The 15,220-nt window shown below is 37.5% G+C and overlaps 1 protein-coding gene across 1 annotated transcript in view; it reads right to left on the reverse strand.

Moving 5' to 3' along the window:
* The window catches only part of pot (zona pellucida domain protein papillote), a 137,459-nt gene that overhangs the window by 107,793 nt on the left and 14,446 nt on the right, over nucleotides 1-15,220 (reverse strand). The window contains exon 2 of the mRNA XM_074105200.1: nucleotides 6,041-6,109. The gene's annotated coding sequence lies outside the window, so the exon portion shown is untranslated. The remainder of the gene's footprint in view (nucleotides 1-6,040; nucleotides 6,110-15,220) is intronic.

Raw genomic sequence — 15,220 nt, forward strand, 5'->3', positions numbered from 1 at the left:
ATTGTTATTACCGATGCAGAGACGTTCATTATTGAGGAGTCCTGGTGCTTCACCACCCGTTCCATTCCACCATATGCATTACGATGAGCATAAATTGCTTAGCAACTGTGTTAAAGTAATTGAAATTCAACCCGTGAAATACTTGTTATTGAGTACTCGTGGTAACTCCGGTGGTCAACTGTGATCTTCATCATCAGTTCCACTTCACCAAATGATGATTTTCAAAAGCAAATGCACGAGTTAAAAGTATATCCAAATTACCATTAGGTGTAGTATTGTAGGGACAATATTTGAAGAGTTCCCTCGATTTCCTTAGGATCCAATCATCAGATCCTGATTTAGTGCTTATGGGACCTAATTGAGGCTATTCATTTATTTAATTGATTTTTAGCTTTATATAAATTAATAATTATTAAAAAATATATATTATGTAGAAACTTTTTTGTTTGTGGCTCTTTGCAGTCTACTATTTTCTACAATCTACTATTTTTACCCGACTGCCCAAAGGAGGGTTATGTTTTTCGAGCGTATGTATGTATGTATGTATGTGGGTATGTATGTCCATTTCTTTGGTCGTCGCTGCAGCCTAAACGGCTAAACGAATTTTAACATATGAGGTATCATTCATTGGATTCGTCATAACTGTCGGAGTGACATATGACGATGATGATATATGGCTATATAATATTTTAATATAGACCATGATATAGCCATATATCATGATGATAGCCATATATCATCATCGTCATATGTCACTCCGACAGTTATGACGAATCCAATGAATGATACCTCATATGTTAAAATTCGTTTAGCCGTTTAGGCTGCAGCGACGACCAAAGAAATGGACATACATACCCACATACATACATACATACGCTCGAAAAACATAACCCTCCTTTGGGCAGTCGGGTAAAAATAGTAGATTGTAGTATACCCATATGGGTATCAAATGAAAGCTAATTATAAGCCCGTTCTAAATATATATGAGTTATAATACTTTTAATCTACCATTTTTTTAAATAAAATATTAAATTAAAAAAATCAAAAAACCCGATTGCCAAAACTAAAAGGAAGAAAATAAGCCTAGTGGTCTAGAACTGATTCTGATTAATCTCTTTTTTTTTTTAAACGCTCGAATACGTTATTATAAAGAATATGTTCAGTTCCATAGATATACAACAACACGTGTAAAATTTCTAAGAATCACAATTATATATAAATACAGCCAAGGCCATATTAAGTATAAAAGGCATCTCGGCAGGAAACTGACTCAAGCCTTATTTGCTAGAAAAAAACGTTGTGTGACTAATGAATGCTTGCTGGAAAAATAAATAGACATATGCTATGAGTGAACTATAGTTATTTGTGTCACAAGGGAGCAAAATGGTGTATTTACGGCGAGGGCGTAAATTGAATCCAGAATGTAGCGAAGGATTCTAAAGTAGAATCCTGAGCGTAATGAGGGATTCAAGTGTTAACGCCCAAGATGAAAATAATTTTGCTCCCGAGTGGCTCATACAACTTTTCACACCGAGCATTAAGTAACTTGAAAAAAAAAATCTAAATATTATTAAAGAACAACCGGCATAGAAAATGGCGTGGCTTTACAAGAATCAACTTGAAAAAAATGGCATTTGTAATAAAACGCTTAGAAAAGCCTTGAACAGAAAAATTGCACTTTGCTCCCTCTCGTCAGGGAGGAAAAGTTACTTTTCTGAAGGAGAGGTGTGAAAAATAAATAGACATATGCTATGAGCTCAGTTTAGTTACTTAATACTTATCAAACTGTGCTCAAATCGAACCATGGTTTGCGTAAAAGTTTACCTACACGAAAGGTACCCCACTGTCCGGCTCCGATTTGTTTTATTTTTTAAAGAGGGATTTTTAGGTTTGGCCTCTAATTGTCTGCGTGTGTCTGTGGCACCGTAGCTCTTTAACGGGTGAACCGATTTGAATGCGTTTTTTTTTATTTGAAAGCAGGTTTTCTAGCGATGGTTCTTAGTAGAGAATCCAATCCCGGGATTCATCCATACTAAAAATCCCGGGATCAAATTCACTACTGCAGGGGGGCTACTATGAAATCCGAAAATCGAAGCTCGTATCTAACTAACCGTCCCTCTCACTCTCGTATTTAAATAATATAAGCATCAGCGGGACGGCGAGATACGATGTTCGAATTTTTCATTTCGTAGTAAATATAGGACCTGGTGGGCTACTACGAAATTCGAAAATCGAAGTCCGTATCGTACCGTCCCTGTCACTCTCGTAGCGTAGGGACTGGTCATGTCATATTATGTTTAGAGCGCTCGCTCTTGGCCAGAAGGCCGCTTCGAGGTCTGCCCACCGGCCCGCGATAATTGGACGTTCAAACAAAACAATCATGCATATGAGATCCGCTATCTTTACATAGTAGGGGTCTCACCCGCCAGTGTTATGACATTACAGTCGTTCGTTGACGTTGACTTAATGAGGGCTATCGCGTATGAATTCGCCACTAGAGGCGCTAGTGTAGCGTGAGGTCTCCGAAATGTCAAATCTCATAGTTTTTGGGTGAGCTACGCGGGTTTATTTATAATAAGAATAATTTTGTGAATATTTTGCAATATCTGAAATTAATTATGGCAAATATGCGTTCCGGGGCAATGAATGTCTGTGTTTTGAGACAGTTTTGTCTTTCGGAAACCTTTGTCCTCCCTTTTTTCCGAACAAAACGGGGACTATGCAACACTGTGGCATGCTCGATATTTTTATGGTACGGTTTTAAGGTGTATTAAATATGATTTTAATCTAAACTTTGTTTTCACGCCCATAATAACAGACTTTGAAAGCCATACTTAAAAACCTCACGCAACAGTGCGCCATCTAGTGAGACAAAAGACGATAGCCCTCATTCAGTCGTTTTTAGGAGTTAAGGTGTGTATACGTTACACCGTATCATGCTGTGGCGTGGCCGTAATAGGACCGTGTCGAACGGAATGTCAAACGTAGACATGACACGCAACAATAGTAGATTGTACAACAAGAGCATAAAACGAGCCATTTTACCCGAGACGTTCATATAGCCACTCGAGCCGGTACGGCGAGGGTGGATAGACACATCGAGGGGAAAATGGGTTTAATGCTTGAGGAGATGAAATAACAACAGTAGACACATTGCACTTAAGGAGCGTTCAAGTATTACGTAACGCAATTTGGGGGAGGGGGGTCTTGTAAAACGTTACAATGCGTTACAGGGGCGGGAGGGGGGTTCAAACAACGCGTTACGTCACAGTTTTCTTGTAACAAGTACTATAATGTCCTCAAAAGTGCTAGAATGGGCTGTAAGAGAAGAGACTATATTAGGCGCCGCACACTAAATTTTCTTATCACTAATTAACTATACGACATTATGGGATATCTTTGTCGGTTCATCTTTAGAACCTATCGCAAACCAATATTTACCCTTGTTTCAGAAAGAAGCATTAAAGTTTACATGGTTAAAAAACAGATTTGGCGGCCGTTACCTTTAGCAGAGCACTAATAGAATTATATAAAGAGTAAATAAAAAAATGTTTAGTTTTTTTTTCTTAGCCCGTTAGGAATTCACATCGCTAATTCGCTCTTGAGACGTCACAGTAGTCTAAAAAAGTGACACGGTTGGTTTTCATACAGATTGAGGTGTTTGCGCTATCTAGTATAATCTATATCTGTGACTTGGGTATTTCTTCGAGAACGCTGATTTGCGTTTTCGCCTCATTCATCTGCCTTTTTTTAAGGCGTACTATAAAATTAAAGATTAAGTGCATCAGGCAGGAATATTTGGAAATGAATCCGATCCGCATAGGCGATCGCTTACTTCCAATAGCGGAATCTACTGCGTTAAAAAATGTAGTTGTGCTAAGTACCTAGGTACTTATAATCTTTAACAACATCGTCTTAAATCTGTTCAGAAATAGTACATTGTTGTAAAGGCTTGAAAGTAAGCAATAGATGAACGAGTTAGTTTGAATGCCGACCCGAAGGGGAGGCCTTCGATAATACGAGTTCATCTGTTGCACATTTGGCCGAGACTAAACATTGTGCTTTTCACGATCACTGCGAGGAAATAAAAAATACTTATCACAAACTAAACAATAAGAATCCAATGACTGCGTTGCTCCAGCCGTGTGACACTCTTTACCGGCCCGGATAATACCGACATGGAAATACCGACCCGATTTTTCTTGTACCATCAGCAAAATAAGTGGTCTATCAATTTTTAAACAAGTTCCTATCAAACGAATATGTCGCTAAAGTCGAACTTTCAAGTTGACAGAAACGTCTATTGGCATTATTGTTTTATGACATGCAAACGATTATCAACTTTAGGGTGGTAGACCACATATTTGGCTGATGGTACACGCCCATAGAAACTCATGCCATGGTTTGACAAGTTTAAATTAGACGCCTTAGGCATATAAATCTACTCCCGATGAGTGTCGCGCTGTCATCGTTCGTCCACCATTACCTCTCATATTCCGTTTTCTAGATTTTTCTTACCGTACATCGGAAAAAACTACTGGACACTGGCCAAAATTGCCCTCCAATGGACAGAACCATATTTTTTTAAACAAACAACAACTGAAACAACAGAAAACCCCCACATACCAAATTTCATCGAAATATTGGAGCTGTTTCCGAGATTCTGATTATATGTTGAATTAAAAAAAAAAGTGGGTTACGTATGGCTCCCAGAAAAATTACAATTAAAGTAAATTGTTTTAGTTCATTGATATGGACCTCCGCAAATTAACGCAACGCCTGATTCAGTAAATTATTTAATATAGCTTTTGCCCGCGGCTTCGCTCGCGTTAAATTTGGGTAACATAAATTTATTTTTTGCAATCCTTTTTTCGTGTTTTGATTGATTTTTCGGAAGATTAAGTACTTACCTACATGGAAATACAAATACAGACAGACGTTATTTTAGATAGATGATGAAAATTCTGGGATTCAAAAATCAACATAGGTACATACGTGTCATAATCGTAATCATAATTCGTACCAACTATTTGGAATAAAGTAAAATACTTAGTAGAACTAAAAGACCTATCCAACGATACCCCACACTATAGGGTTAGTCGAGAAATAAAAATCACCCTCAAGTTTACGTCTATGGGAGGTACCCAAAAAAATTTTTTTATTTATATTTTATTTTATTTGGAAGACGACCAGATGGGCTAGTGATTAGATAACCTGACTACGAAGCTTGAGGTCCCGGGTTCGATTCCCGCGTCGGGGCAGATATTTGTATGAAAAATACGAATGTTTGTTCTCGGGTCTTGGGTGTTTATTATGTATTTAAGTATGTATCTATATAATTATATTTATCCGTTGCTTAGTACCCAAAACACAAGCTTTGCTAAGCTTACTTTGGGACTAGGTCAATTGGTGTGAATTGACCCGTGATATTTATTTTATTTATTTATTTATTTCACCACTTTTTCGGCTGATATGTAGGTATATTCATGCCAAATTACAGCTTTCTAGTACTAACGGTATCTGGGCTTAGCCACGGACAGACAGACGGACAGACATGGCGAAACTATAAGGATTCCTAGTTGACTACGGAACCCTAAAAACAAAGAACCTACGTACGTACTACATGTTCGTATTAAAAATAAAGACGGCGTCCTCGACTAAGTATACGTGCAACATTCAACTGCATATAGAGTTAAAACTTAATGTATTTACAGTAGTACCAACATCATAAATATCAAGAGTCGCGGACAAGTAACAAAACAATGCCGCTTCGCTTGGTCCACATTGTCGCTGGCCATTTCATTTTATTCACATTTACAAAGTCCTGTACACTACGTCATTTGAAATAAGATCTACAATTGCACTTATGAAATTCTCATCTGAGTTTTTTTTTTATTGGATAGTGTAGGCGTTGTTTAATGGCCAGTGTTTGGTAACTTTTTATAAATGGCGGCTGCTGTGTAAGGATGTGGCCTAGGTTAATTTAGTTACGGTTAGCGGTTTTTTCACGTGATTTTATTTGAGTTTCCTCGGTGTTTACCTGTCTTATTTATCTATTTTCCTCCTCCAGACTCTGTTGAGGTTCGGCATCGATTTAAACGGTCGAAATCTGAAACAAAAATGATTTTCCATTTATTAAATTTATTTGACGGATAAATGTGATGCCGTCTCTCCGTCTTCTTTACTATGTTAGGGTAGTTTCCTAAAAATATATAGTTAATCCGTCAGTTAGATTTAAAAAAACCGGCCAAGTGTATGTCGGACACGCCCAAAATAGGGTTCCGTAGCCATTACGAAAAATTAAGTAATATTTTTCTAAGGATTTCGTATTTTGTACGGAATATTCCAAGTTTAGGTATATTTTATACCTTAGGCTGCTATTTACTCTTAAACTACTAATATTTCTCAAGGAAACGTGACCGTTATAGTTTTCCTTGAAAGTTTGATATTTTTACTACCATCCTGAATTTTTTCGGCGCTCGATTTTAATGAAAATTTGCACTTTTAAGTTGAATATTGCGCAAACAAATCACTGAATCGAAAAATCGTCTTAGCAAACCCTAAATTGTTTTAAAAGACCTATCCAACGATACCCCACACTATAGGGTTGGATGAGAAAAAAATTACCCCCACTTTACGTCTATGGGAGTTACCTAAAAAAAATTATTTGAATTTTTTATTGTACCATTTTGTCGGCATAGTTTACATATATATCCGTGCAAAATTTCAGCTTTCTAGCATTGATAGTCCCTGAGCAAAGCCGCGGACGGACAGACAGACATGGCGAAACTATAAGGGTTCCGTTTTGGCCCTTTTTGCTCCGGAACCCTAAAAATATATCGGACATGTATTTTTTTCATTTTTAATACAAGATTTTTTTGCAGATTGTACTTTTTGTTGACTGTACTTGTATTGTCACCCAAACTACATTTGTATACCAAATTTCAAGTCGATGCCATTAACCGTTGAAGAGTTCCGTCCTGAGGAGACGATCCTGGCCGGATTACCAGAATGTTATAGCCAGATTATTGAATTGTCGCGCAATTTACATAAGTTACTAAATTTCAAGTCAATCCAACTACTGGAAGTTGGTCGAATTTAACTTGCAAGGTTTGATTACAGACAGACAGGCAGACAACGGGACAGGTGCAACTAAATAAAAGCTTCTAAAATTATATTATAGTTAGCTGGCTAAAGTTCCGTGTGACGTCACACCTAACACTTTGACGTACGTCAGCATCAAAAGTAGCGGATCACTTTTTTACTCTGTCGCATTGACACGTCGATAATCTTGCATGGCGTTTAGTGCGTGGCTGTAAAACGACCAAGTACGAAAGTGTATAGCTACTTTTGATGCTGACTGTACTACATCTTTGTCATTTTTTGTTTGATTGACAAAAGCAAATATACTTGGCCAATGTAAAAGACTGATGGGCTAAATACTTTAAATCAACCCAATTCGTTGAGAGGTAGCTCAAATTATACAAAGTAAAATCACTAGCAAAATTTGGGTTCTTTTTCGTGCAGACATCCGGTTTTAGCATCCTTAAGGTTAGTAAAAAACAGGACGAGGCACTATAAACGACCTCTTTGACATTTGGCAGCCGGTTTCGTGCTCAAAAACCGAGATTTTATTTTTTAACGCAAAAAGTCGGTTTTGCCTCGGCAGTATCAATCATCTTTTTGCCGAAAAATTGCAGAAATGTGTACCAGGGTATTCTGAAATTTAACAGCATACGCCGAGGATGGTTTATTGATTGGCACGTTATATTCTTTAGAGGAAAAATGCAAAATGAGTAGATGCTTTTAGGAATTCGGACTTTTTACATAAATGTAATGACTAAAGTTATCTTGAAATGCAACCATGCTTGGTTATAAATTATTTATATTGTGATTTAATAATCAACTAAGTATTAAGTATGTACTCGTAAGTACGTAAGTAAAGAATTTATTTTATTTTATTAATTTGTTTATTCGCTAGTATTAAGTATTCGTCATCATCATCATCATCATCATCAGCCGGAAGACGTCCACTGCTGAACAAAGGCCTCCCCCTTAGAACGCCACAATGAACGACAACTCGCCACTTCCATCTACCGCGGCGATTTCCCGCAACTCTCACGATGATCGTCCACCTGGTGGGAGGCCTGCCAACTAACTAACTAACTAACTTCTCACTTATCGACTCTACCACACGGCGGCCACGACGTACAAAATACGCTCTACAACACCATTTTGACACGTTTCTCCCAAACAACGCATTATTTCTCTGGAATTTTAAAGCAACTTCAAAAACTTCAAAATTCCTTGTATAATTTATTTATTTAAACCTTAATAAAAATACTTTTAAAAAAATTCGTTGTTTCTGTCTCGATATGGTCCCTTACAAGAATTCCCCAGTTCTTGATACACCACACGACTTAAAAATTGAAAGTGCTGACCTTGGAAGCTTTTGTTTTTACAAACCTGTATGGTCGCCTGTCTCATACAACTGTGCAACTCATACATTATGTATGTATGTCGCTTTAAGCCACTCAAATCAGCGTGTAACAGAACATAACAAAAACTTAAATAAAAACAATCGTTTCCTAAAACATTATGTAAAAGTAGCTAATGTAAGACGGATTATGTAATCCTTTTTAGGTTTATGTAGTCCTACAAAAGTCAAGTCAAAGTCAAAATCAGCTTTCGAATAAGTAGTTTTTTTAACCCCCGACGTGTGTCTGTCTGTCTGTGTCACCGTAGCTTTTAAAAGGGTTGAATCGATTTGAATGCGTTTTTTTTATTTTAAAGCAGTTTTCTAGCGATGGTTCTTAGAGATGTTTTATCAAAATCGGTTCAGTCGTTTTTGATTTATTAACTTTGAAGTGACAATGTCGGGGGTTTTCCAACTTTCTGTTGTTTAGGTTATTTAGTCACTTTGTATACCTACAAATTCGAACAAACAAACAAAATACATATATCTGTAGAAATAGAGTTGCACGTGCATTCTATTGTAGACTCTGTCAACGTAACTATAAGGTCGAAAAGTAGAAACGAGCTGTAAGGCTTCCGCGTTCTTGTGCCTGCGCAGATAGGGTGACCAACGTTCGGGATTTTTCCCGATATTTAAGGATTTTTAGGATTTTTAAGGGTTTATTACTGAAATGGCACTCTTACAGTTTCATTATGTTTGTCTGTCGGTCTATATACTATATACCACAAGCCTTCTTTGATTAAACTTAGCGAGCTAGCAATTTCCTTTGAGACAGAAATATGGTGGATTATACGAGGTTTATGCCATTATTGTTTCTTCCTATTCGCGATTCTGCACAAAATAAATTCCACACAGCTGAATTTGATCACATGCGTAATGCTTCACAGTCATTATTTCTACGCAGTCTTGTTTCTTCCTATTCGCGATTCTGGACAATATGAATTCCACACAACTGAATTTAATCACATACGTAATGATTCACAGTCATTATTTCTACGCAATCTTGTTTCTTCCTATTCGCGATTCTGCACAATATGAATTCCACACAACTTAATTTACTCACATGCGTTATACTTCACGATACTATCTTTATCTTTTATTCTATCTATTTTCTATGATATCTTGTTTCTTCCTAGTCGCGTTTATAAATAAAAAAAAAAAACAGACTGCGTGAGTCGCTTTTCCCGCGGTAAAAATTATCATGGTCGCGAGCTTTAAGTTATGTGAACGGAACACCTTGAGACGAAGCTTCCCGAAGGCAGCAGCAGCCTAAATAAAATAATAATAATAAACAGGGACGATTGAAATTAAAAAAAAATTTTTTTTTCTCCGCCCCAATTTTGTCCGGGTTCGATTCCCGGTTATGTATGAGATTTTTAAAAAAATAATTACAGAATCGTGAAGTATAACGCATGTGATTAAATTCAGTTGTGTGGAATTCATATTGTGCAGAATCGCGAATAGGAAGAAACAAGATTGCGTAGAAATAATGACTGAATATCATTACGTATGTGATTAAATTCAGTTGTGTGGAATTCATATTGTGCAGAATCGCGAATAAGAAGAAACAAGATTGCGTAGAAATAATGACTGTGAAGCATTACGCATGTGATCAAATTCAGGTGTGTGGAATTTATTTTGTGCAGAATCGCGAATAGGAAGAAACAATAATGGCATAAACCTCGTATAATCCATATGGTTAAGTACTTTCCTGGTTTAAAAATGTTATTCTTATTATTATTAGTCAGTTGGGTTATCAGAAACATTTATCTGGAGTACCTATAGCCTTATATGGGTGTGATGTGAAACCTGGAGCACGACACAAAAGGATAAGCAAAGTTTAAAAGCATTCTAAATGTGGTGCTGGTGATGAAGAGGTTTTGGAAAGAGTGAAAGAGAAGAGAACAGTAATGGAAATAATAGAGAATGGGAGAGGAAAAATGATTGGTCATCTTATACGACATGATGAGTTCATAAATGTCATCTTAGAAGGAAAAGTGGAAGGAAAGCGAAAAAGACGGAGGCCGAGAATTGATTATACAAAGCAAATAAAGGAGAAGGTAGCAGTCATGTCGTATAAGGAGGTCAAAGAGGCAGCTTTGAGGAGAGAGAAGTGGAGAGCCATTCATCGGCGACACCTATAATAGTGTAACTCTTAAATAAGAAGAAGTGACTATCAGAATAATATTTAATTGGAGACGTATTTTTTTATTTTGTGAACCAAACAAAAAAATACAAAAATGAAGGGTTTATGTGACGTCACATCGTGTTAGAAAGCGTCATGCACGACTAGTCTTTAACTTTAACTAAACTCGAGTCCAGAAGTAGGCGAACTAGATTAACAGCTGAAAATGTTACCAGACAGCAAAAAAAATATTCATAGAAATATGACAATATAACCTCGTTTTGACGGGGAATGAAAATATTTGTCACTTTTGGGCTTTATTCCCATAGCTTTAGGCCTAAAAACGACGAACCTATTCATTGCGCGCCTGTTTAAGAGCGTTTATAACTGCTGAGCTGGCAACGTTGCATTTTTGTTAGTTTTTCGCGATTATTCCATAAAAATTTAATGATACATTACTACATGTTTGTATATACACACGCACACATGCACACATAATCCATATACACATAATCTGTAAAGTTCAAGAGCTACTCATAGGATAATAAATGTATTACTTGTAAAAGCAATAAGCAATTAATTATAGTTAGTTAGATTATACATAGACAATTAGACATACTGTAAATTGAAATCGTTTAAATACTTTAAACTAGTCTAAGATGTAAAACACTGTCAAAATGTACTATTGGAGGAGCGAGGTCTCCTGATACAGGTATTTTTTTACCTACTAGGAGGTCTCAACCGCTGCTTTTGTATAACTATTTTGTTATCTAAATAAACGATTTTTTTTTTATATATATAACGAGAATGAGAGGGACGGTACGATACGTACTTCGATTTTAGCTCCACTGATGTTGTGTCACATTTTAATGTGGTAACCCTACGCGCAATTGGACGCCATCTTGGTATTACCGGTTTAGAACTTGGACCTCGTCATACTCGCTAATAGCGAATGTAATATTACGTTTTTATTAGTAAATGATCAGCGTTAATTGAGGCGATAATCCGTAACAAAAACATACATACATTATTTTATTATACTATCTCCGGATAAAGTTAACTACGAACTTTACTTTTAAATAAAAATAATCAAAATTTATATCTCTATTTTATATTATAAAAAAATATTTTTCTTTTATAATGTAGGGGTAAAAAGCCGTGGTGGCCTAGTGGTTTGACCTATCGCCTCTCAAACAGAAGGTCGTGGGTTCAAACCCCGGCTCGCACCTCTGAGTTTTTCGAAATTCATGTGCGGAATTACATTTGAAATTTACCACGAGCTATGCGGTGAAGGAATACATCGTGAGGAAACCTGCACAAACCTGCGAAGCAATTCAATGGTGTGTGTGAAGTTCCCAATCCGCACTGGGCCCGCGTGGGAACTATGGCCCAAGCCCTCTTGTTCTGAGAGGAGGCCTGTGCCCAGCAGTGGGACGTATATAGGCTGGGATGATGAATGTAGGGGGCAAACGAGCAAACGGATCGCCTAATAGTAAAGGATTACCGTCGATACCTGCAACACCAGTGCCCTTAGTGTAAGTTTTCGGTTACAAAATACGTCTCGATTGCGTTCGCGTTATAATCTCAATTTGTATGAAAACACCAACATCGCAAACGTTCCGCTAGAGGCGTTGTTCGTGTTTCCATATAAATTGAGATTTTAACGCGAACGCGATCGAGACGTATTTTGTAACCGAAAACTTACATTAAGGGTACTGTACCACTACCATGAGTTTACAGTGACCGTACTCGATGGCGACGGCGTAAATTATTTGTAGAGGCGCTGTACTATGAGGGCTATCGCGTATGAATTCGACACTAGAGGCGCTAGTGTAGCGTGAGGTCTCCGAAATGTAAATTTTAGGTAGGAGTGCTCTTTCTTTGAAAGCTTGAAGGTCATATCGGTCCGGGAATACCGCAGGCGATGGTTCATTCTAGAGCTTATCTGTGCGAGGCAGGAAATTTCTGGAAAATCGCACAGTAGAAGACTGCCAACCATCTAGATGGTGAGGATGGGAGTGTTGTCGCGTAGGGCGGTGGCGGGAGGATGCGGCAGGGATCAACCCGAATAACACCTCGGAGCACTCCCCGTTGTACATGCGATAGAGAATGCACGCGGGCCTAGTGCGGATTGGGAACTTCACACACACCATGGAATTACATTGAATTGCACGAGTGACATACTTGGCTGTATTCCGTCAGGCTTCCGCCGTTGCCGTCGCCATTTTAATTACGTTTCATAAGTAAACGAAAGCGAATAACCAAAAAAAGTAATTCATAATGTTACTCTCTCGGAGCATAAACGCGAGACAATGAGCAATTGTGTGAGTTTTTATAATAATTTCATCAATTTCTCTTTACTTTCTAAGAGTTTCCTTCTGACTTTACGTGTGAGAGAGAAGATCTAAGAGCATAGTGTCTATGATTCAGTTCCTTAGCAAAAACGGAACCCTAATAAGAACAATTTTCTGACCGTCTATCCGTCCGTTTGTTAAAATATTTTTCTCAGAAAGTCGTCAAGGTAAATCAAGACAGAAGATACCAAAAATATGAAATACTGAGGTCGCTACTTTATTTAGCATGTGGAAATTAAACTTTTAAGTCGACTCAATCAAAAGTTACGAATTGTCGGAGAATCAAACCTACTGTACTTCCAGTTGTCCTAGAAATTTGAAATTTTGTACGATGCACTTTTAGGTGAAACTAATACAGAAAATAATTTACTTAGGGGTTGTTTCACCACCCATTGATTAATTTTATTTGACGGATAAATGTGATGCCGTCTCTTTTGTTTTGTTCGAATAGACGGAAACGGCATCACATTTAACCGTCAGTTAACACTAATCAATGGATGGTGAAACAGCCCCTTAGTGTTCGAAACACACATGTATAATTACAATATGTTATCATTAACCCTGGAGACTTAGTTTTCACTGTGCTACACTCTCCATTCTCCCCTTATCATGAACATCGATTCGTTGTTAGAACAAACAACGAATTAACGAAAATATACCTAAAACCTATACCTTGGAAGATTCCGTACAAAATACAAGATCCTTAGAAAAATATTGCTTGATTTTTTCGTAACGGCTAAGGAACTTCGAGCTTGTCCGACACGCTCTTGGCCGGTTTTTTTTTAAACAAAATGTGTTTGAATACCACCGTAAATAGGTATATATGTACATACTGCGTGACTTTCCCGCCGTACATATAACAACTGCATAAAGCAGCAGCTTACCCCCTACAAAGAGTACGGGATGCAAAGTTAACTTTGCGGCTCTCGGCCGCATACTGTTCTAGTGAAAGCAGGAAACAGTTATGCAATGCGCATGCAATGGTTTAGCCGCGCACGAGAAAAGGTTAAGATATATACGTTTTAATATGTCAAGGCAGTGTTAAGGTTGTTCGGCAAAAGGTATACTTCGTTTTTAGGGTTCCGGAGCCAAAATGGCAAAAACGGAACCCTTATAGTTTCGCCATGTCTGTCTGTCCGTCCGTCCGTCCGCGGCTTCGCTCAGGGACTATCAATGCTAGAAAGCTGTAATTTTGCACGGATATATATGTAAACTATGCCGACAAAATGCTACAATAAAAAAATAACAACAATTTTTTTTAAGGTACCTCCCATAGACGTAAAGTGGGGTGATTTTTTTTCTCTCATCCAACCCTATAGTGTGGGGTATCGTTGGGTAGGTCTTTTAAAACCATTAGGGGTTTGCTAAGACGATTTTTCGATTCATTGATTTTTTTGCGAAATATTCAACTTTAAAGTGCAAATTTTCATTAAACCGGTGGGTGGAAAAATTTGAAAAAATTCAGGATGGTAGTAAGTATATCAAACTTTCAAGGAAAACTATAACGGCTAAGTTTGCTTGAGAATTATTATACCTAAACTTTTTTTATTAAAAAACACTTAATAATAAGTCACAGCAAATATATATGTAACAATGAGCAAGCAAGGACATTATAGTATAGACTAAGAGGGGACCGTATGCAACCCTACCTCATCGAGTATCAAGATGCGACTTATCGTGGTGCATATTAAAAAGGTATGTCTTAAATTACAGGGTTGCCAGGCATAAACCTGGAGCATTTTGTACAGTGAGCAAAAAAGTAAACATTTTTTTAGGTGTAAATTACCTCATCGAGTAGCAAGTAGGTACGTAGTACATTCGATAGTGCTTGTCAAGAGGTGCCAAAATCCTGGCACTTTCGTGAGTCAGCCTAATTTTAAGGTTGCTAAATTAAAAAAAAAAAGCCTCATCGAGTAGCAAAATGAAACTCGTGCCATTCGAAGGTTCTATTCATCCTGATAATAATTAATTTAGGTTGCCGGCCCTAAACCTGGAGTTTTTCGTAGTCGGCCAAATTTTTATGTTCAAACGTAAAAATCAACAAATGCAAGAGCAACGTGGAACTGAGTCCAGTTAATGGTTTAAATGATATTGAGTATATGTAGTGACACAGTACCTGGGCGACCAAGCTTTGCTCGGGCTAAAACTCGATAATAAGCGTTTCCCCAGAGATAAGACCAAGCTAGATGGATTTGTCATCCCCGAAAACCCCCACATACCAAATTTAATCGAAATTGTTGGAGCCGTAGTCTACTCGTGACCACG

The sequence above is a fragment of the Choristoneura fumiferana genome, chromosome Z (genome assembly GCF_025370935.1).
Source record: "Choristoneura fumiferana chromosome Z, NRCan_CFum_1, whole genome shotgun sequence".
In the NCBI taxonomy this organism is placed as follows: domain Eukaryota; kingdom Metazoa; phylum Arthropoda; class Insecta; order Lepidoptera; family Tortricidae; genus Choristoneura; species Choristoneura fumiferana.